Source organism: Melospiza melodia, chromosome Z (genome assembly GCF_035770615.1).
Source record: "Melospiza melodia melodia isolate bMelMel2 chromosome Z, bMelMel2.pri, whole genome shotgun sequence".
Lineage (NCBI taxonomy): Eukaryota > Metazoa > Chordata > Aves > Passeriformes > Passerellidae > Melospiza > Melospiza melodia.
In genome coordinates, this window is record NC_086226.1 from 17997136 (window position 1) to 18020835 (window position 23700).

Genomic DNA, 23700 nt, shown 5'->3' on the forward strand with positions numbered 1-23700 from the left:
GGGATAGGCTGATATGCAGTGGGTTGGCATTATTTGTAGAACAATTTTAAAGACTTCAACCCCCTCTATTTCCCTTCTGAAACACAAAAGCATTTCTCTTAAGCAAGACCTTTTGGGAGAAAAGATGTATTACCACTTTAGTTTTGGAAGGCCTTAATGTGGTAATTCATTTTAGAAACAACGGTTACAGACTTCAGATTTCTTCTTTAGTCATCTTTCTTTCTATCTAATTTCTGGCCTTCTAATAACCTTAATTAAATGCTGAGTAGTTTAGAATATTATGAAATAGCTTTCATAGGATTTAAAAAATTTCTGATTACATCACGAGTACAGATTATTAAATATTCCATTCATTTTAAAATTGTGATTAAGAGGATAATACCAAAAAAGATGTTTGTAGCGATTTTAACTAAGCTGTGTTAATTGAGTTAGGGGATAAGAAATGAGATTTAAAGGGTGAGAAATGACTGAAACCAAAGTCTTCATAATTTTGAAATCAAGTGGATTAAGAGAACGGTCAGAATGAAGGAGGTAGGGAGTCAAAGTCTGAATGAATGGTTTGAATAGAAAATTTACTTACTTTTAGGCCACGTGTGCTATCTTTCACAGAAATGGTTTGCAATGGTGCCTGATGTCATGCGGGTAAACATGAAAGGTAAAAAATGCCTGCTAGCCACCAACAGGGTACATGTTGCTCATTGTCAGGCAAAGGTATGCAACAAGAACAGACACAGAAAGTCTGCTCAGAAGTTGCTACAGCTGGCAGCTCTGCATCCACTGATGAGCAGAAGCACAGCAGATCAACCTCCAGCACGCCTGGGTCACACGGTTGGGATCACTGTCCAAAGTGGTGCATGGAGTGGCAATGACTTTGTTGCCTTTTGTTTAATATCTCAAGTGTGGGCCACAGTTCTCCTGATCTGACATTTGTTTGTAACTACTATTTGTCAGCACAGCATGAATTTTTGCTAGGCTATTTTACTTATTGCTCTGAAATACTAGTTGGGAGTTAAACACAACTTTTCTGGTTGCCATGTTCTTCTTGGTGGCCCACTCCCAGATTCTGACCTTTCAGAGGGCTTTACTTGGGATGTTCACACCTCATCCCTTGTAGCAAGAACGTAGCTCCAACCTGCCTTGAAAACAGGCAAGATTTTTCTACTTGTGCTCCTTCAACATTAACCAGAGAGTAAATGAGTAACCAGAGACATTCACATGCTGGAGGCTAGGAATCATCTGTACATATAAAAATTACAGCATCCTTTGCAGTTTCCTTCTGGGGATGTGAGAGGAAACCAATACTCATGAAACAGACTGGGGAGAAGAGTGACAGGAAAGTGAATGAAAAGTAGGATGCAGAACTTAAACTACCAGTAAGGGATGATGGAGGCAATGTGCCTTTGTTTAAAAGATTGACACAGGCAGCCTGTTAAGGACAGGCTAACTCACATGACCAACATCAGGTTGGCTATCACATGTGTCTTGCTTGCACATGGATTCCTTACACTCAGTATGTGCTGCCTCCTTCTTTGGCATGTTTGCTAGTTTCAGAAGTTTGCTGGTTTCAGTACTGATTCAGGGCATAAAGAGAAGCCTAAAACATCATATGCCCAATGAAGCTGGGGAAAGACTGCAAAAAAATCAGCTCTTGAACCCCAAAGAGAAAAGCATAAAATGAATCTGAATTTAACCAAGAATAATAAATACTGTAATGATATACTAATGATGGAGACATTAGTATTGCAGGCTTAGTTATGTAGGTTGGGATTTAATATGTACCTCTTTCTTTCAATCTTAACAGCTTTAATTATTTTCACAAATAAACACACAAGCAAACAAACAAACAAACTCAATGCTTCCTTAAACATTACTAATAAAAAAATCGAGTCATCATGGATATTTGAAAACAGAATCAAAAAGAGCATATTGCATTCACACCAACTACATACCAAGCAGAATGTTAATAACATTAACCTTTACTCTATCAGATATTTTCAAGAAATACCACTATATTTTTTGCAATGGCTCATATCTGTCATTTAACTGACATGTGAACTTTTCTAAGTTTGCCAAATCACTGAGGCCTGAATACCATTCAGCAATGTTAATTTTGTTTTCCTATTCGAGCTTTTACACAATTATTCTCATGGCAATCATTCTAGCCTTGAGTATAAATAATACTTCAAGTGGTTTGTTGATATCCAAAAAATGATGTGTATCTACATTAAGAGACTCTGGAATCTAATGGGAAAACCATGCATATTATTAAGCTGAAATGCCTATTTCTTTCCTCCCAGATGGGAAGTAGTACAGGGTAGTGCCATGGCATATGCATTAATTTTATTCCTTCCGCAAATTTTAGCACATATTATTTTTGCAGATTTTGAATCTTTGCCTCCCACCCAGTATACAGGAGAGTTAAAACGAATTTGCTGCAGAGAAGATCTCAGTCTTAACAAGGGCCCTGGATAACTCTTAGGTGAGCTGAGGAAGAACAGCATGGGAACAGTTCTGTTTTGGAGATGAGTAAGAGAAAAAAAATGAAGTTTGGTAAGAGGAAATCCTGAGGAGGATTAACAGGGGCAAAAACATAGACAGAGAGTATACTATTTTCCTGGCTTTCACATTTCCATCTTAGAGATTGGGTGTGCTGGATCTGAAGGTTCTATCAATAAATAAAGGGCATGTTTTAAATGAAGATTACAAACAAAGAATAATGAAAAACATAAATCCCAATATCTGTTCATCGGTGTTGCTACCCAAATTAAACTTAGTCTGTAAAAGATTTCTTCCTAAGTCTATGGATTTCTTGCACACTATTTTCCGCAGTTTTATTTCATATTACTTGTTTTTCAAAATTCCAGGGCTTTTCTTAATTTTTCTTGCTTTTCAGTCCAATGGGGCTTTTAATTTCCTCAGGATCTGAGAAAGTGGAGGGAGCACACTGTATTGCAAGCTGAATGTTTGTGTGGGAATGAGCTGTGTGGGAGCATTTTATGCAGGCCTTTATAAATACTCAAAAGAATAAGTTTAAAATTGTGATTGTTGATGTTTGCAGATGTGCAAGTGTAGCATGGCATCATCTCTAAAGACTGATGGTCTAAAGAGAGGTAGGACAGTAGAAAGTGAGGGTTTACTTATTTGAGCAGTGTTTTTCTTTTTGCTGCTTTACTCTCTGGTTCCTGTAAGTTGATCTTTGTATGTGTTTAGACTTCACAACCTGTACCTATCACTTAAAAGGAATTTTAAGCTAACATCAGTTAATGGCTGCAGAATCTAGAGTGTGTGTTGAGTCTTGAGGGGAGCCCTGGGTAAACTGGCTCAGAGGGGGAGTGTGGGTTCAAAATGGTATCACCCTTCCATGCTGGCTCAGCCAAAGGCTGCCACAAAGCACCTCCTGTGTTTAGATGAAGTTATTCCTCCTATTCCATAGAGGAAAATTATATCTACAGGTGAGCATGGGTGGGGAGAAAAGGCATGAGTGGTGCTCCACAGCCCACCACCCAAAGCAGCTCCTGGGAGAAGCCCAGCCTGGCACACATGCACAATGCAAGATGGCTGCCTGTGCCCCTGCAGAACTGCAGTGAGGGTTGTGGTCCTTTCCACTCTATATAGGCTTTTTGAATTGATGAACACATCTGTCTCCTGAACAAAAGGAGGTATTATGGCAGATAGGCACACACTGCTTGATTTGAGCATCACAGTGCCCAGCCAGGTCAGTGCCAGATACATAATATATTCTAAAAACACAGGTCTGGTGGCCAAGCACAATACTGCATGCCTAGTTGCAAATCTACATAAAATTTAATATTTTTAGTATCTGCCTAATCCATCTTAGTTTTAATTTGATGCACATATTGTTATGAAATATCTTGGTCTTCTCTCTCTCCACTGAGTAACTATGGTCAAAACATCTCTATTAGACATCTAAGTGCTACCACTAGATGGGAAGAAGTCAGCCTTTTTTTCTGTAGTCCTTTTTTTTTGTCTTCTTTTTTCCCCTCTTCTGATCAGCATAGATGCAGTTTTCATCAGGATAACTTCTGTTGTGTTTGAACTCCTCTTTGTGTGGTTCTCAGCATTTCAGACAGTGCAGCACTGCAGTACCGCTCCCCTCTCTGGTATGCTATTCCCTCAAGACTCTCATGGCAGAGAAAGATGGGTAATGTTTTCTGAGCTTCTTCCTCTATTTTTATTCTTCCTCTATTCCTCCTTTTCTATAGAGGATCAAAATGGATTATTTTCATCTTGACATGCAAATGCCTAGGCTGTGCCCTTGGCTGAGATCTCAGCATTGACTACATAAGTGAAAGATATGGGAGCAGTAGAGTTTTAATATCGCATATGGAAGCAGCAGTCTTATTTCTTAAGAAAAAAAAAAGAAAAAAGTTACTGTAGTCCTTTGTGCCTTGAAAAATAATAAAAAAGCCTAATAAAAAACATTTCCTCATGCACTACTGAATACTATATTCATATGCAGTCATTGGTCTGCACAGAGGCAAACGAACATTGTGTGCAGCTCGGTATCTTATTGTTGTACTCAGATCTGCCTATTTGCCATGCCAAAAGTATCAATGGGAGTAAAAGACACATGAATAATTTTACCAAGTCAGATTATGCCTCCAAATATGAACATTTAATAAGGGATGGGATTATAAAAGAAATAGGGAGGATTTCTAAGACTGCTTGAGGAATGCTTACAGAGATAAAAAGGTCAAATTCTTCACCTATTTTCACTCTGCACCACAGCAGTTAAGTAAATGAAACAAAATGACCCGCAAATTGGTGCAGGATACAACTCTCAGAATTCATTGATACACCATAAAAGTCATCATGTGGTTTCATGTTAACATGAAAGAAATGGTATCTGACCTCGAAAGCATGCACACTGGCTCACTGTTTCTAATTATTGTAATATTTTTTTTTTTCTGAAACAGCAGCAGCAAAACACTATCAAGAAACTGCCTCCTGGCTAACATTCTCAGCAAACCCTCATGGCTATTTACGGAAATGAGCAGCCCAACAAGTAAGTTGTTAGCTTAAATGAAAATTACAGCAGATAAAAATTGTCAGCCTGGGAACTGAACTAACAAGGAAAAGGATTGCATGAAGCTGATGGCACCGTTTTGAACTTTGGGAAGAATAAAAGAAAGCACAGCTACTGAAATTAACTCATGAGACTGAGGTAAACAGTCTCACGAAAGTCCGCATCCATCGTTACGTCGCACATAGCTGATGAGTGCACGACTCTCAGCAGCGATGGCTTAACCAAGCTTTCACACACTAAAACTCCAGTGCTTACGGTAGGCAGTGAATTAAGTGCGGACTGACAAGGTAGCAGCATGGTGCTACTGTTAATTGTTCTTGCTTTTTACTTTCCTGCAGGAAAAGTGACTGGATGGGGTTAGGCAACCTGGGTGTATTTTTCAAAGCATTCCAGAGGAGTAAACAAGGTATTTGCAAGAAGCTGGGGAAGCGCTCTGGCACAAGGTCCTAAGCTGGCTGAGTGGGGTGAGGAGTTGGAGGGGAAAGGTGATAAGCCATGCTGGGCTTGTTCTGCAGTGTCCCTGGCTGGTGTTCAGACTAAAGTCTTGGACACAGTCCACTGACAAGCCTTCTGCCAGGAGATTTGTTACTACAAGAGTTTTGCTTAGGCAGGATTTTATTATAAAATTGTCTCAATCCTCCTTTTATAAAAATCTATCTCACCTTTCTCTTCTACCCCAGGAGGAGGAATATTTTGTGTATCTGGGTGAAACACACAAACAATATATCTGGGTGAAACACACAAACAAATTCATTTCCCATGGATAATATATTCAGAGTGATTTGCTTTTCAGAGTCAGAAGCTCAAAATCATGAATTTATTATGCAAAGTAAAAATTGCAAATTATATTGGCAAACTCGATTCCAGAAAAAAAAGGGAGTATTAATATAACTAAAAGGATTTAAAAAATACTGGCTCTTAACTTGGGGCTACTACAGATATTTTAGGAGGTTATATATCTCTGTTCCACGTAAACCACCAGAGGCAGTAGCTTTCATTTTAAAGGTCTAGTGAGATACTGCAATTAATGGGCCCATCTAACAGCATATGTCGTGCTTGTATTGAGTAGTAAGACACGGAAAGAAAATGAAAGAAATGCTTAGTGCCATAAAAATTTGCATCTCTTTCTAGTTCATTTTTTAGTGCAAAGAAATGAAATATATCAGGGTCAGAACATGAAAGGATTTGATTCCAGTTTTTGGGTCAAGCTAGGCTATGCCTTTAGTGGGATAACTGGACAGCATATTTTGACTTTGTGGGTCTTAAAGAATCTGAAATGCCTCATTAACAAACCCTTGGAGATATATAACACTTCCCAAGGATGAGTGGAGCAGCCTGGCTTCTCCATGTGAAACTAAGGGCAGGTGGTTATCCATCCTTCAGGACGCCCACATGTTCCCTGCCTGGCTTGGTCCTTTGTGGTCATCAGCAGAAAGGGGCACTGACAGCTGCCAGAGTCAAGATCTTTAATGCAGTGCTTTTCAGCTCTAATGAGATGCATTTATTCTGCTGGACCTGTATGTTATATCAGGAGTGCTCACAGGATTAATTTGCAGTCATGGTCTTCACAACAACCTCACAGCTCTCTGCTGCTATAAGAGCATTTTCCTCTCTGGCACAGATGTTCCATGAGAAGGCATTCTGTAGTAGATCATACTCTCCAGGCTAGTTGCGATTTGTGGGTAGTTATGACAAAAATAATGTGCTTGTAAACTTTGCAAATAATAATTGCAGTACTTACAGTGTAATTCACAGATGCTGCACCATTAGAAAGTAACTTTAGTTAAGCTAAAGTTACTAAAGCTAAAACTTTAGTGATATTTTCAGCATTTCATAAAAGCATTGTGACCTGAGTGCAAGGATGGTATTCAAGTTCTCTACAAGTTTGATTCTGTCTCTGTCACACATGCTGGCTGTGCTCTTGAGAGAGTATAGTGTTTCCCTTCCCAAAAGGGAGGTGCTTGAGAATCACTTGCTGCTACCAGCCCAGGAGGAGCTTATTCAGATTGTGGTGTGCGAGTCTCCATGTAGCTACGTTTCCAGGCCTTACATGAGGTATTTGGGGCATTTAAAACTTCACCTGATTGTAGTTAAAGCCTTAAGGGATGTGCCTTTGTGAGGTGGGGAGAAGAGTGATAGTTGTTTCACATTTCCAAGGGACTTTGAAGCTGTGGGAGTTTACAACCCACTGCAAGCAGAGAACAAACTCTCTAACCCTTATTACCTTTTGTCATAGTGTGCCTTATTGATAGTGATTACTGTAAAAGGGTTCCAGCTTGTTGGAAAAAGCTCATTAAAAAAAAAGATGTGACTGAGATGTTTAGTGTGTAAACACAGAATTAGTTGAAATTCTCCTTAACTTAACAAAAAACTATTTTGCTTTTCAAGCAGAGCAAGAGAGATCATGATTCACAGATCGTTTACACAGACCCGGAGACCAACACGTCTTTGGACAGAAAAAGAGGAGCAGTCTGCAGCCTCCAGCCTCACCCAGTTGTGTTATCAATCGCACTTACAAAGGTAAACCTGCTTCTTAGATGCCACAGCACAGTTCTTCCAAAAGGAATCATACTGTAGCATGGTCTTGGTCTTCCTCATCAGGTGAGGACACAGACTAATAAACTCCTTCAAACATTCAGTAAATCAAACTAAAAGCACAATTAAAATTAGAAAAGGGAATTGGAGTTCAGCAAAACTCAAAAAAGCTGAATAACTACTCAATTGAGTCCAATTCTTGTGGTATTTGTAGAGTTATTCTTGTGAGGAAGCTGTTTTGGGAATTACTTTGGGTCATCCAAATCATGCTTGATGTGGCAGTGTTTTAATATGGTTTGGGAAGTTCCTGTCACGTTTTCATGTTCTCAACGAAATTACTATCATGACTGATGACCTCAGCAGCATGAGGGGCTCTGTATCTCTCCATCCATTGATCCAAAGAAACTTTGCCATAAGGTTTAGCAATAAGTCTGGAAGTACTACAAATAGTTACAACCGATCTCTACATGCCAAATAAATGAACATCATGCTGAAGTGCGTTGCTATTAGGCAAAGCAAACAACAGAGATTTGAGTGTGAGCTGAAGATGCTCATGTTAAAAACCATGTTGGTGGCCCGCAAATTGCATCATAATAATAATGTAAAAATGCAGAGTCAGGTCTGTATTTCCTTGCTAGGGTCTAAAGTCTGACTTTGAAGCTTCAGTTGGCCCTACTGCCTTGAAAACTAAAGAACAGTTGGATTTTACTCTATTTTAACCTTCAAAATGTTTGGCAGTCTGGACTCCTTTTTCTGCTGGTGAAGGAGGCAGATCAGTCCATCACTGTGTAAGAGAGGTAGGCTCTGGGTTGCTGACTTCTGAAGACATTGAGGTGATCCTGGACTGATATGCCTCCAAAGCTGATACCATGCAGGTGGCTCCAGCATGCAATCCACAATGCTGAGTGAGCAGTTCAGGTTTCCTACCCTGCCCCTCAAAACACGTTCAAAACAGCAGACAGAAGCATCTATTCACTCAGTAGACAAACAACCTAATGAGTGTAGGTCTTACAGGCTGTTTTTTGTCTGTTTGTTTCTCATCAAACTAAGAAGGGAAACACGGTATTCTGTTAGAATACTTTGGAAAGAGGACAGAAAGTGATAGCGCCGGCCAGCTTCTTGTAGTGCAATAGCCCAATTGTCAGAGGTGTCACAGAGGAAGAAGGACACGTGGGTCCCATTTCCCCTTCTGCCTTGAGCTGCTCAGACCCTTGTTTCCTGCCCTTCAGAGAAAAGTCTCTAGTCAACGGGAGGATTCAGTATTCACCAATGAGCCAGTGAGCAAAGATGAAAGGGAGCTCATGGCTTCAGGGGTCAGGGAATTCTTTCAGTTGCACTCTCTACTCCCAGGATAATTTCTGTTTATTTAAAGACTCCCTTGTGTAAGCATACACAGTCCTGGCATGACACAGTGACATGGTGTCACCGTTTTCTGCTGACCCACATGAACTGTGCCTTGCAAAAAACGTATGGAACACACATGATTTTGTTGAATAGAAATTGAAGATATTGGGACTATTCAATTGACAGAAATTAGTAAGAAGGAATATAAAATAGCACTATTTGAGATAAGGAATTGTACTGAGAAGGTAAAACAGGTTCTTTGTTTATCCAGTCAAGAAAATAATGAAGTAGAAAGGAGGAAAAAAAGGTAATCAAAGGAAGCTCCTTTTCTCTCTCTCTCTTTTTCCCAAACAAAAGCTGCAATTAGCCTGTTGAACTAATTACTACTAGGTTTAACTTAGGCCAAGAGATTAGTAGGATCTGAAAAGGATTACACAAGTATATGCATAATGAAAATATCCATAAACTACAATAGGTAGAATATTATCTCAAGCCCTTTTATAGAGTAGCTCACCTCTAAATATCAAGTGAATCCTGTGTACCCCTGTCTAGTCAAGGACCTTGTGAAATACTCCTCATTTTATCCAGGGTCTGTACTTATCTTCCTTACTAAAAAAAAGACAATAAAAGAAGTCAGCTAAAATATAATACATGCTTCTGCATTAGTTCTGTTTCAGGGGAGCAGCTATTTTATTGCTTAGATGGAACAATGATTGTACAAAGTTGGGTGATACTTATACTTCTTATATTAGCATTTTTACCCTATAATTAAAATTCAGCCCTGGTAAATAAAGGGAGAAGCATAATCTGACCACCCAGCTAGGAATGAAATGTTGGAGCCATTTCTGTAAGAGGAAATCCACAACAGTGGGGATGTAATTTTCCATTATAAGTGTACTCCTACTTGCAACAGGAGTGAGCTGACAACAAAGGTCTTTGCAGAATAGCTTCATACCAATAATGCAGTGTGAGAGATGGACATCTATCAAATTCTGTATATGGCATTTCATGCAGGCTGAGGACAAACCTTTCCCCTGCACTCTGTTATTAGATGCACAAAGATGCTTGGAGAATCAGGGAGCATTTCAGGGTTGTGCTCTTCTTCCTCCTCTTCCTGGACTTAGTTATTTAGAAATGAACAAGTACAGGCAGATTTTAAAATAACTGTCAAGGTTTTATAATGAAAATAAAATAAAATTATACAATTATAAATATATAGTATTGGTTATATAAATATATAACCAATTATATTATTTAGTGTCTGGGAGGCCATAGAAGTTAAGGGAAGACTAACTCTTGCGTTATATTAAGTCAATAGTTATTTAGTGTCTGTAGTAAATGTCAAATCAGAATTTCATTTGAATTTATATAGTATTTTCCTCTCTGATCTCTTTTTTGCTGGTCTCTTGAGCCATCTAAATTTTCCCATTCCTGAGGAAGGCTGCCCTTCTAGCCTCCTAATGTGACCCTAGGGGTGAGAAGACCAACTGGTTTTCTGTTTGCAGCTGAATATGTTGTTTTACTGTTATGAAAACACAGAAAGGTCTTGCCTTGCTATCAGACTGGTTATCTCACATTGTCAAATCCAGAGAAACAGTCCCACAACATCCACCAGACTGACCTGAGCATTGAACACTGGGTTCCTGAGTGTTCTTGCGTCCTCAGGTACTACTGAAGTTTTTGCAGTCCAAAGGTGTTCACTGCCTTAAGTGTCCAAGACCAAAGAAAGCTCTTTCTACCAATATAAGTGTATCAGCTAAATTCAGTTGTGAATGATATCTAATAAATCCAGAGTCCCTTTACTCTTTTTTGATAATTTGTCACATTACTTTATTACTGTTTGCAAAAGTAACAAAAGACATTGCAACAAGGATTCATTTGGGCAAATTAAACCTGCAGAGGGATTTCAAACACAGTTTTTTGTTCTCTGAGATTAGGCATCAGCAGCCTGTGGAATTATTTCTGACATTTAATCCATCATACACTCAGAATAACTAAACAAGCTGGTGATGGTCTCTTCCTGTTCAAAGAACAACTTTCACAGAACCTACCCAACCTATTAGTGTCAGGAAATTGTGCTTGGAAAGGTCAGAGAAAAAAGAAAATTCTTCTACAAATGAAAGGCAGAAATCGTATCATGTGTCAATAACATGCATTGGGAGGTCTGTTCATACACAGACCTTTAGCTGGTGTAAATTGGAATGACATAACTGGTGTATGTACATTGATTTACTTCAGTCCTGGAATTTTCACACAGGAATGTCTAGATCCACAGCTGTCCAAATCTGCACCTGGTCTTCTAAAAGTAAACCACAGAATTGGTAGTAGGTAGAATGTAAGGTGGACTGCTTCTTTTCCTCTTATTTGTTAGGAAAAGTAAATTCTGAAGCATGTGTTTTCAGCGTAACCTATTGCACTCTGCAATTTTCAGTCTTTTCTTGAATTTCTGAGCACATATTTTAGTGGCCTAAGGTTTTACTTCAACCAGCTGCTTCCAGGCCAAACATGGTCAAACTAGATTAACTGTATTATGTAAATACTATAGCATCAGTGAAAAAAACTATGGGCTACCACATAATTAGAGGATAATAACTTTTCAAATTATATTAATTATTTTTTTCCTAATGCAGCTCAAACAGGTTTCCCATTCTGGACAGGACTTCAAGTATTTTTTCAATTACAGGAGGTTTCCCTCCTGGCTCCTTCCCTCCCCTTCTTTAAAAATGAATATAATGTGCTTTGATGTAACATGGTGTCACAGTGAAATCTACAATCATACCTAAACTTACAGAAAAGGTAAAATCACCAAAAGGGAAATTTTAGAAACATAATGCCTAATCAGATAAATGACAACAAAGTTTTGAAAAGCATTACAGAGGGGTAATATAAGATATTGCTGGTGTGCTTCTTACTTCATCATTGTTTTCCTTCAGTAAACATTCTATCAGCTGGGGAGAGTTATTCACATGTTTGAAGCTGGGTCTAGTTTCTCTGAAATCAGATGCCTTAATTCCCAAGACTCCACTACACAGTGCCAGCACAAACACACATCAGCAGCTGCACAGCACTTTAAAGAGTTAGCAAGGACCTATCAAGCATTTACTCAATTTCAGATCTTTGTCCCTTATTTTCACTGAGCAAATCTGAAGTTGGGGGAACCAAAGTCAAAGAAAGCAAATAAGCGTTTTGGAAATCTGAGTATCTCATCTAAGGAGTGAAACTCACCTACTGCTTAACCTTGTAGGTAAGAAGTACTGTTGTGAAGAATGATTCCTTTTCCACAAAGAAAGTTTAAAAAGTACTTGGATCTTCACTGATGAAAACAGTGAATGCTGATACACTGAGCTAGTGTCAGCCTTACTTCTGTCAGGGACAAGTGCAATTCTGGTTGCTTCCGCACTTGGAAAACTGCGTGCAAGCTGATTTCACCCCTGGTGGAGTCCCCTTAGAATTAGTAGGGCTGGCCAGTGGGCGAGTTGGGTAGAATGAAGTGAAGGAATAAGCTAAATTTGAAATTCTCAGATTGCTTCCAAAATTAACTTCTTTCTGTTATAGTTGTTTTTACTGAGACTAGATTTATGCTGTTTTCTAGTGTGTGAAATACAAGCTACTGTAGACAGATATTGACATTTTGTACAAACAGGTGCACACTCATTCTGTGGCCTGAACTTGACAAACAAAAGCATTAACAAGCTTCTCCTACAATAAGCAATAATGTAACCATGAGCCACCTTTTCTTTAAAGGTGTTGCTAATAATACTTGTTTGACGCCAGCAAAGCAAAAAGCCATCACAATAAAAAGGCAGGAAAATCTCAAGCAGATCTCATGCAACTCATCTCATAAAACTGTATGAGAAAAATCAGTCTTTGCTGTTTACCCATGAGTTGTCTTTTGGCTTGTATGGTATTAGTTAATGCCAAAAGAAGTGGTACACTGAATAATCTGAGAAAAAAAGGAAAAAAAAAAACCCACCTGAACCCATACAGGTACAATTTACCATAATGAGGAAGTCAGAAAGTTTCAGAACAATATCTTGATGTTTTAGAATTTTCTAATATTTTAGCTGCTTAAGCTCCATCCTTCCTTGCATTTTCCTATCTGAATATAAAAAAAAAGTCTGAAATGAACAAGAGAGAGCTTCTCATATATGCAGGTAGATATGTCTATGTTGTGGATGTAGGATTTTGTAAATTTTGATAGAACACATGGCAGTTTCCTACAGCTGTCACTGAAAGCAAAGCTGCAGGACAGTGGATGAAGAACCTTTACCCTTTGCTTCTTTTCCTTCAAAGCAGTGAGATTTATCCTAGGTGAGCATCCAGGGTGAATCTCCCTACTTGTCTCCTGCTGGCAGAGGTGGCCAATGTTACTGTGAGATAGATCACTTGAACTCTGCCACTGATTTTCATCCTGGCTCTTCATCTATCCTCCTTCATGTAGGCGTACATAATCATTTAGGTGTCTCCCATACTAAAATTTCAGGAAATTGTGCCTCAGTAGGAACAAGCACTTTCCCACCAGAGCAAATTATTCATTTTGCTGAGTGTAAGACTTGTGAGCAGGTCCATGAGCAGTTCTGAACCCAAGCCTATAATCGCCTTTATAGTGTCTTTTCCATCTTTGTCTTTGACATGTTTAATTTATCTGAGAGCATTTTTTTTTGAGCTGAGACAGAAAGCAAGAGGAAAACAAAGCTGGGTGGGATGGCTTTGAAATACCAATGCCAGGCTTTGCATAAAGTGTTATTTTAGACATTCACCCAAAACATCAGAGGATCAGCCCTAATCTCTGAGTCACTAATAAAACTCCATCAGTGCAGGAAACAGCACTGAACGTTTTTGGAGAGATGGGGCTGGATGTCAGCTTGAGGGAGACATGTATAGATCTGAATTGCTGCAGAACAGAGACAGGCATCCTCTCAGGGCTAAGGATTTCCCAAGATGCTTTAAAAGTAGGTTACTTTATTTATTTTTTATCCCTCTAGAATTTTGTTGAAAATCTGGTTCTGCTTCTGAAACATTCACAAGCAAAGAATTATGGAAGATATCTGCAACTGAGTACTTTGGAGCAGACAGCTTTTTAAATGAATGACTTACTTAAAATTTCTTTTCTGCCTGGATAAAGAGAAATTATTTTTTCAATCTTGATATTGGAGCCATAGAGTCTAATGTGTGGCTCCTATATGGCGGCAACAACTTTTTTGATTTACACAAGCAGACATAAACATAGCCTGGAATAAAGAAATCTTGAATAACAGATAAAGGTTGGTCACTTTGATTTCCAAAGTGGCTCTGAAGATAATGAGAAAATACAGCAGCAAAGAAGCAGTCCACTTCCCAAACTGATCACATAGTTAGGATGTGAACCTATATACCAGACTTAACATCACTTGCACAAGGATGGAAGCTCAAAAAGGATCTGTGCTTCATTGCTTCATGGTGACCCTTGAAGCTCCATTTCCTACATGAAGCAAAACACAGCATAGAAGTTAGGCCCTCCCTTGTCTTATATTTCTCAAACTGCTCTCTAGCTCTAAACTGTTTACAACTGCAAATTTTGAACAAGGTTAACAGTTGAAAAAAATGAGAAAAGGCAAGACACCTACAACATACTGCATTTGTCTTGGCCAGCAAAAGAAATCTCTTTTAAAGAAAAAGGAGTTGGTTGGGTACCCAAACAGAAATGAAGACGCTGACTAAGCTGTACTATTCCTTATTTCCCAATATATCCATTAAGGTAAATAAATACTTCCAGATGACAGGAACTACCTTGTAGACAGTCAAACTTGGGCGAGTTGAATCCCAAACATCTTTTACAGCTAGATATTTCAATGAGCAGTATAAAACTGAAGTCCCTGTAAAACAAAAATAAACACTTAAAATATTTTATAAAATCTATAAGTGTATGCATCTGATTAGATGTCTCCAGTGCTAAAATTTCAGTAGTACCTGGTAGTACCCATGCATTCCCCAAAAGACATGAAGTTTCAAAAGATGGTGATATCATTTCATGTATGACAGTGGCTGAGAGAGACAGCACAAGGCCTGGGCTGCAGATAGTGTCTTCATCCTGTGTCTCTGAATAGCCTTAAAAGAAATAGGCTAGGTGTACTAAGAACTCTAAGGAGAGATATTCGGCTGGGCTTGATATACTAAAGTTTCTCTTAAGAGAGATATTACTCTCACTAGAATTCTTTCTAGGTTCTTTTGTGTTTCTGGTTTGTGGTCAAAGGTTAATAAATGTATGTTCAAATTTACTTTTGCCACATACATGTGCATTATGGAGTGAAAACCTGACTATTTCTACACATCAAGTTACACAGCACTGCAAGGGTCAGTTATGGCAAAATCAAGCAAATTTGAGGCCCTGATAGTGACAAGCGCAAATTTGATTTGATGTAAATTGGGGAAGATTTCCAAGTAAAATTTGTAAATTTCTTCATTGGACATCATGTTCTTTGTCTCAAGCTTCCAAAGTCATAAATGCCTCAAATCAACATGCTACCAAAAGGCATATGGAAAGGTAAGTATTCAAGCTGTGTTGCTAAAACTATGCTTGTCTTTCAAGAAAGGTTAGCCCGTACCTGAAAGTCTATTGTGTGATGCAATCACAAAGACCAACAACCAGCACCCAAAATATCATACACAGAATTTAGAGTAAACTTCTCTTTAACCTGCCCTGAGGCTCAGCTGGTGGTTTGCACTCTACACATCTGTTGACATCAACAAGGCTAACAGAAAAGTATGTTAGTGATTGCAAGTTCTGCTTTGATTAATTGACTCTATAATTTGTCTCTTTGAAGTGGGAAAAAAGGGGACTATATAATTAACGTATTTTCAAAGAACTATATCTTAATCAAGCATAAATATTTTTCTAGATTGAATCATTACAACCTCTTCCTATACTAGCATATACTACTGTCTTAGACACTACTATCTTAGCTCAAATTTGTTTTCAGTAAGAAGGTATTGAAGTATTGACCTAAAATAAGTTGTGGTAGGGCTTGTTTGTGTGTTGTGCGTCATGGAAAGTACTGTGCCTCCTCCATCAGAACAACATACAACAAAGGCTACACGCCACAAAGTATTGAGTTCCTGAGTACCCTGGCTTTCTAAGTTAATAAATTACCACTAGTAAGTCACTGAATATTTAGACAGAGTTGCATGCAACTCACAAATGTCCAACTATTTTTAAAATTTAGCTTATGAAATAACAGATTAGACAAAAAGACAATAAATTTTTTTAAAATGATAACTTATATAATAAGTTATATTATATTAACTTATATAATAAGTTATATATATTATATAACTTATGTAATAAGTTTTTATTATATTATAATAAGTTATTATAATATTATATAACTTACACAATAAGTTTTTATTATATTATAATAATATAATTTGATGCTTCATATAGCTATATGAAGCATCAAATTATATTTAAATACATCCTAAGAACTGTGTGGTCTTGCCTTATTCTTATCAGTGTATAATTTTACCCAATAAGAACATAATGTTCCTTATTATGGCTATAAGACTATGCTATTCACACCCATTTTCATGTATGACAGATTCCAGCTCTGATACCACAGTGACTACTCATTTTGTACTGGTGATCACCCCCTCATCCCATGGCTGCAAAGAGAAACACAGAAGGATCACAAGACCCTGTAATAATAATGTACAATTTACATATATTCACATTCTAGCATTGAAGCAGAAACATTGTGTTCTGCTTCCTTAATTTGCCATTTGCTTGGTGAAAACCTTAAACATCGATTGTAGATCAGTATTATTTCTCAGGCTATTGTCAACTTTTTTTTTAATCTTTCTTGCCAAGATAATTTGTGCAGACCCTCCAATGCCAAATATTAGGTACATGTGATACAATATAATACATAGAGATATGTGTAGACAACATGTTGGCAAAGTATTTGAAGTAATATTCTTCAAAAACAATGAGTACTTTCCTCATTATGCACATTTTTGATTGTATTAATGCAATTGCAGGTGCATGCACTTCGTATTCAGGCTCTTAGGACATCTTCATTTGTTAGGACATAGCTCTGCCATACATATCCATCTACTGATTTTCCACTACTCTTTAAAAGATCTTGTCTCTACCCTTGGTTGAATGCAAGAGTTCAATTTGAAATGTGCAGATATTTTTCAGAGGCTAGGTAGAGTGGGATTAATGTTTCGTCAATGAATGTACATGGGCTCTTATTTGAATATATACACATATACACCATAAATATGCAGACAATTAATAGATCCTCAAAAGAAAAGGACATACTTTCCATAGCACTGAGAAACAAGACATTGACATTAGGGCTATCACTTCTGCAGTATATGCAGACATAGGGGGGGCATCTACAGTATAAACACAGAGAAAATTATTGCTTTACATTCCAGTTTAATGATCTTCCACCCACACACTGAAAATGGGGATGCATCCTCTCTCCACCTGAAACTAGCTACCTGAAAGATTGGCAGCTGCCTGCAGAACAGGTACACCTTGCATTTAGTACCAGGTGGGCAAGGTTTTAATCATGGCTGTGGTGATAAAAAGCCTGGGAAGGCTTACATTTCATGCCCTGACCTAGACAAACACAACATCACACAACATCTTTGCTGCAACCCAAGCTAGTTCTCGGATTCAACTTTCCCTGCACACAGAATCACAACAAGTTGGAAGAGGCCACAGTGGGACAACTGGTCCTACCTCCCTACTCAAGCAGGGTCCTCCTGGAACAAATGGCACAGGATTGTACCCAGATGGTTGTGGAATATCTCCAGTGAGGTAGACTTCATGTCCTCTCTGGGCAATCTGTTCCAGTGTGTTGTCACCATATAGCAGAGAAGTTCTTCCAAATATTTAGGTGTCACTTTGTGTCCATGAGTTTCTGTCTATTGCCTCTTGTTTTATTGATTTGCACCACTGAGAAGAGCCCAGATCCATTCTCTTGATTCCCTTACTTTAGATAACTATACACATCTATGGCATCCCCTCTCAGTCATCTCTTCCAATGCCCCAGCTCCCTCAGTCTTATGTCATACGACGCATCCTCCGGACCCTTGACCAACTCAGTAGCTCTCTGCTGAACCTGCCCCAGCAGCTCCATGTTTCTCTTGTACTCAGGGGCCCAGAACTGCTCCTCCAGAGTCCTGCAAACTGGTGTAAAATGTCAAAGCTAGAGTTCGTCTCCAGTAAGTTATTCTCAGTAAATTTGGTCTGTTCGTTACACACATACATATATAGATCTGTCTTTATTTATGCTTTCTCCTTGTGAAAAGCATTCTGGCTACTTAACAGGCATGTGGGATCCTGCATAAATTATGCTGATTCTATATGATTCAAGCTATAAAATATAAAATTACATCCCATTTTCAACATGTGAATACAGAGATTATATAGAATGTGAAAGATCAAACTGGAAATTCTTCATTCTCATCTGTTAGGTTTTTTTCAATCCCACAGTCCCATTGGTTTCAACCGGGCTGAGTAAGGTCTCACATAAGACCTCACATAAGACATACTGGCCTTGTTTTAAAACCACATCAAGTCTCTAATCTTGCAGTCTGATCTGTGCAAAGACAGTCACATAATGCCAGTGGGCTGTTTTTCTGGTGTGGGAAGACATTTCATGGATCAAGGCCATAACAGTTAACTACCCAAACAAGAACATGACAAAGCTTCACTGTAGCATTTATTCTAATGTTTTTGAGGTTATATTAACTTTTAATTTCAGAGATATGCAGTTTCCAAAAGCACTTTCCAACAAATGTAATATTCTTGAAGTATTCTTACATCTTTAAGATGACAAACATCACACAAATGTTAGAGAATGGCAGTGTAGCCACTTCTGTAAGTCTGAAGCAGAAAAATAGCAATGCCTGCCGGAAAGGTGGTCCTTCCAGGACACCCATGCCTCCTGCTGAATTTTTGCATATTTCTTTTCCTGGTGTTTTATACTGACATTTCCAATTTGCTTGTGAGCAACATGGGTATGTGTCTTGGTTTGAAAGGACAGATGTCTGCTAAGGAAGGCAGGAATGTCTCTCGAAATGGAAAATGTAAACCCCCTCCATCCAAATTATTATAATTTTGAAATTAAGGGGGGGTTTCAGGCAAAGACATGGGAGTAGGAATAACAGTTATTTATTAGGAAAAATAAAGCGTCAGGAAAAATAAAAATATAAAACAACACTGACAGAGTCAAAAATCTGACCTGACACCCTGTGGATCAGGATGCTGGTAGCAGTGTGATTAAATGGTGGCTGCAATCCTCCTGAAGTGACAGTTGTGGTTCTGTTGGAGCAGTGATGCTGTAGAAGGGTGTAGTTTTCTCTGAAGGTCCAGTGGTGGTGTAGGTGGGCCTGGTCTTCTTCTGGGAATCCAGTATAAAAGAAAGCTGCTCCCCTGGGAATCCAGAGGGAAAAGGCTGCCTGTATTGTTCCAAATCTCAGATTCTATCCAGGTAGGAATGCTTGGCTCCTCCCCCTGGGTGGAGCACCTCCCAAGGGGATGATGTAATTTTATCAGTCATGAAGTGAGACTCAATGGCCCATGAACAGAAGATATCTCCCCTGAGGGAGGATGGATTGTGGAAGAGATAAAGAAAACTGCCCCACCTGGTTTTAACAGGTGGCCCAATTAACAGAAGATAACTGCCCCACCTCTAACACATGGCAATAGAATGCACAGCCCCAGCCACCCAAAAAGTTTAACACACCCCTAGACAGAAGTGATATTTCTGTGACAGTGAAACAGAGGTACCTGCCTATTTTAGACAGCTTTATAGTGCCCATCTGCTTTCACTGCTATCTATTTCAATATTAATAGTGATCAGAAATATGAGTACTCTTGACAGGGTACTTTTCATAAACTTTCACTGGACTCTGATGGGCATATTCACATCTCTGCAGCACTTCAATGTGTTTTCTTTTTACTGATATATCAGACATTTCACTCCTTTAGTAAATGGCATACAGATAGATGGATGCACCCACTTGAACCATGTTGTATCAGTGTGCAGCCAGGTGTGCATTACAAGTAGAAAAAACTGGGCTTGACATGAATAAAAATGTCCTATCATACTGTATATGAATTGACTTTAATGACTTTATCTGACCACTGTTTTTTCATGGCATGAACAGCACTGTAAGATTTGTTGGTTACCAACTGTTAAGCTCATATCATGAAGTTCCTATGCATCCATAGTTTCAGTTTTTAAATATATCTTCCCCGAGTAAAAGAAAAAATGGTGAAGGACCCAGAAGAAAAACTTTGCCTTTGGGCTTCAGAGTGTAAAATAACACAGGTGGGCTACATCTAGAGCTGCTTGTCAGTGTTAGAGTAGGACTGGAATGTCTCAGATCTATGAAGAATTGAATTCTTTCTGCATCTCCGTAGCTCATGAAAAGTCATATTGCTGCCCACAAAGGTGCAAAGGTTGAATAAAATTTCATTTCAGACAGTGTGAATCCAATCCATCACCTGATTTTGGATTGCCATTTTGATAATTACCAGGAGCTGCATAATGGCTTGAAGAGCACCCCAGTAGGATTTATCCTTGCTGGAGAGGAGAGCTGCAGAGGTTAATCAAAACCAGTACAGCCCTTCTTATCTTTTACTGCTTCTGCTCATCTCCCATTCAGCATCTGTCTAATCTGTGCATATTCAGTACAGTATTCCCTGTCTGTGCACTCAGAATGATCTGAATACAGCTGTCAACATCTCGATCAAGGCACAGCTCTAATTAGCTTTCTCTGTTGTAGTTGAAGGAAACATACTTGGAAAGTTGCTCCATGCTATATTTCAACTGCCAACAGTAGATGGTTCTGTTGAAACTTATGTTATGTTTACAAAAGGATATATTTCTAGTTAATTACAAGCTTTCACTTAAGAAACACTTTTGAAGCATAGGTAAAGACCAAAAGGCTTTGCCCAAAATGTAAAGGCATGAAAGCAAAGATGAGAGAAATTTAAATACTTAAATATGGGAGCTTAAAATGGAAACTGGTGCTCCTCTTTAACCATGGTTATTTTCTGTACTAATCTACCTGTCTCTATGAAACACACAAAGGCTGACTTGTTTTTGCAGCCAGACAAGCGGATGTCTTTAACAAAATAATTATGTTAATAGTAATATAACAACAACAACAACAAAACAGCAACACAACAACAACAACAACAACAACAACAACAATATTGCCAGAAAAATTAATGCCACTGAGTACCAAAAATATGCAAAACAAATAAGTGCCAGGATCAGGAACACTGAAATGTAAATATTCAATTAACAATAGCAGAAATGATGTGGGGCATGATATGCAAATGATGAGTGCCTCAGACCAAGCATTCTCAATAGCAAAGCCAATAAGTAATTTGTTAAAAACAACCCACATGACTGTTTTTCAGCTCATGAGGAAATCCATGTTGAAGATGTTTGCTGTTTTACCATCAAAACCAAACATGTTCCATAATGCAAGCATTAAGAAGATGTATAACCCACACAGTATTCACAGCTAGGAAAATTATAAGAAGGAGAGATGATTGAGGAAAAAAAACTTGCAAACCACAGGTTTTTACATTGACCACAGCACCCTATGTCCCACATGCTAATTTCTCAAGCAAACCTCTTGCCAACTGAAATTTTTTCTTGAACTGTAAAATTCATGGGATGTGCTTGGCTTGCATCAAGAACACAGCGGTTAATTCCCCACACAAACAGCTCTGTCTAGCTCGGCTAGATATAAACAGAAAGACTTCTTCACTAATTATTTATACAAACATAGCTGCATTCTGGAAGATTCATAGGAACTGGAAATTGGTTTACTTCTGATTCTTACTGGTCTTTTGATTTTCAGGGCTGTCGACTACTGAAAACCATCTAGACCTTCATCCACAGGAAGGTAATCCACAAGTGATTTTTCTCCCCCTGAGAGTACTGATACTGCTTATATAGTAACAATAATCATAAAGTATTTATATAAAGCACAGTCTTTACTTGTACAAAGAATTTGTCTTCCAACCTGTCCAACTTTGAGAGTACTTGCATGAGTAAGGAGTACATCAACCTTGCTGCAGATGTTTGCACTGTGAGAAGAATATTCTTACATGTCCGGAATTGCATTACACTTACGTGTCCTGGCAAAGAGTGGCTTTTTCAAATCAAAATGACTACTTTTATGAGTCAAGTGGAACTTATTCATAAGTGCTTTCAGATTCAAGTCAACTGTTTTTTATGCACCTCCCTCTTTTCCCTTTTCTAACCACTGGTAGACCAAGCAGTTGAAATACTGAAACAAGCTTAGCAAGGGGAGTGAGAGGAAAAATATTTTATTGGTGCTTTGCACCAATCATCCACATCCTCTCACTTGTTCATGAAATGCAGCCACAATAGCGAACATGTGAAATAAGTTCCCAGCAGTTTAAAGCAAAGCTCCAATGCAAGGGGGTGAGAGAAGAAAGAATACTGCAGCCAGTGGAAAAAGAACTATAATTTTGGACAGGCAGAATACTGCAGCTCTGCAGCCATCTAGGACTGTAAACCAAATCTTACCCTATTTTAAGAATATTTGAAAGGTTTGTGGGACTGGTTTAGGATCTGAGATTAGCATTCCACTTGTGCAAAGTACCATGGAATTTTAATGAATAGAAGTAGCCAGATTTTCTGCTCTCTTCCTGAGATCTCTGTGTTTGCTAATTTAGAGACACATTTCACAATTCACCATTTCAGTGGTGCATTTGTACTAGCACCATACTGAGGCAATGGTTAAAAACCCTGATGCTGAGAAAAGTGGTATCTGTGAATCTTATGTAGTCCTAGATACACACATAAATGTTTCCACACCTTAGATAATGAGATATTAAAATACTACAATGAACACAAAGATCTAAGAGGCCAGTCCACAGTCCACTTTGCTGTTGTGAGGAGTTTCTGGATTTAAAATAATGGAAAAAAAATTAGAAATATTATTTAAATTTCTGTTCTAAATGCATGACTATTTTTCCTTAGGAAATGACTCTCTAGGACCTGATTATCTCTGCACTTGTTTTTGTCAAACAGAGTTACTATATTGAAATAACACTTCAGGTCCTTTATGGTGGGTTCTCAAGGGGAGTTAAGTATTTAACTCATTTTGGTAAAACCAAACAGCCATTTTCCCAGGACTCTATCTTAGCTACTCCTTGTTTTATTACATATTTTCTGAATTATTTTTGCCTTTAAAATGTTTGTGTAGAGTTGCAGGGACCCACCAGCAGCAAAAAATGAGAGGAGCTGGATAGGGAACTTCTTGATATCATAATGACCATCCAAAAACCTTGATCTAGCCTGAGAATCAAGATGCTTGACCCAAATCTAAAATTTTGTGTAAGTAATTTATTTGCCTTTAAGAAGATTGTTCAAAAATTTTGTTTTTAGCCTTGAGATAAGGCATTGTGCGATGTGTAGCAGATGGTTTGGGACAAAGTTTTAAGGCTTTTATTGACATTTGCGTTGGAAAAAAATTAGGTAACTATCTGTATAAAATCTGGTGACACAGTTCTGAAAATCTGGCTGCATTCTTTTTGTTAATCAAAACCATAAAGTAGTATGCAATGTGGTCTTTTTTATTTCAATAGCATGAAATATTTTGGATATTAGCTGCTTCTTTAAATGACTATAAATTTCAACAAATACCAAGAAAGACAACAGCCTCAAACAAAAGTGGAAACACCTCACTGCAACACTCAAGGTTTCCCAGAGCATTTCATCCAACAT

The 23700-nt window shown here is 38.3% G+C and overlaps 1 long non-coding RNA gene across 2 annotated transcripts in view; it reads left to right on the forward strand.

The window, feature by feature from the left end:
* Positions 1-23700, forward strand: part of LOC134431985 (uncharacterized) — a 49280-nt gene that overhangs the window by 14346 nt on the left and 11234 nt on the right. The window contains exons 3-5 of one of the 2 annotated variants that reach the window (XR_010031175.1): positions 4938-5026; positions 7436-7567; positions 21803-21847. This is a non-coding gene — a long non-coding RNA (uncharacterized LOC134431985). The remainder of the gene's footprint in view (positions 1-4937; positions 5027-7435; positions 7568-21802; positions 21848-23700) is intronic. The other variant, XR_010031174.1, reaches the window with a different exon arrangement.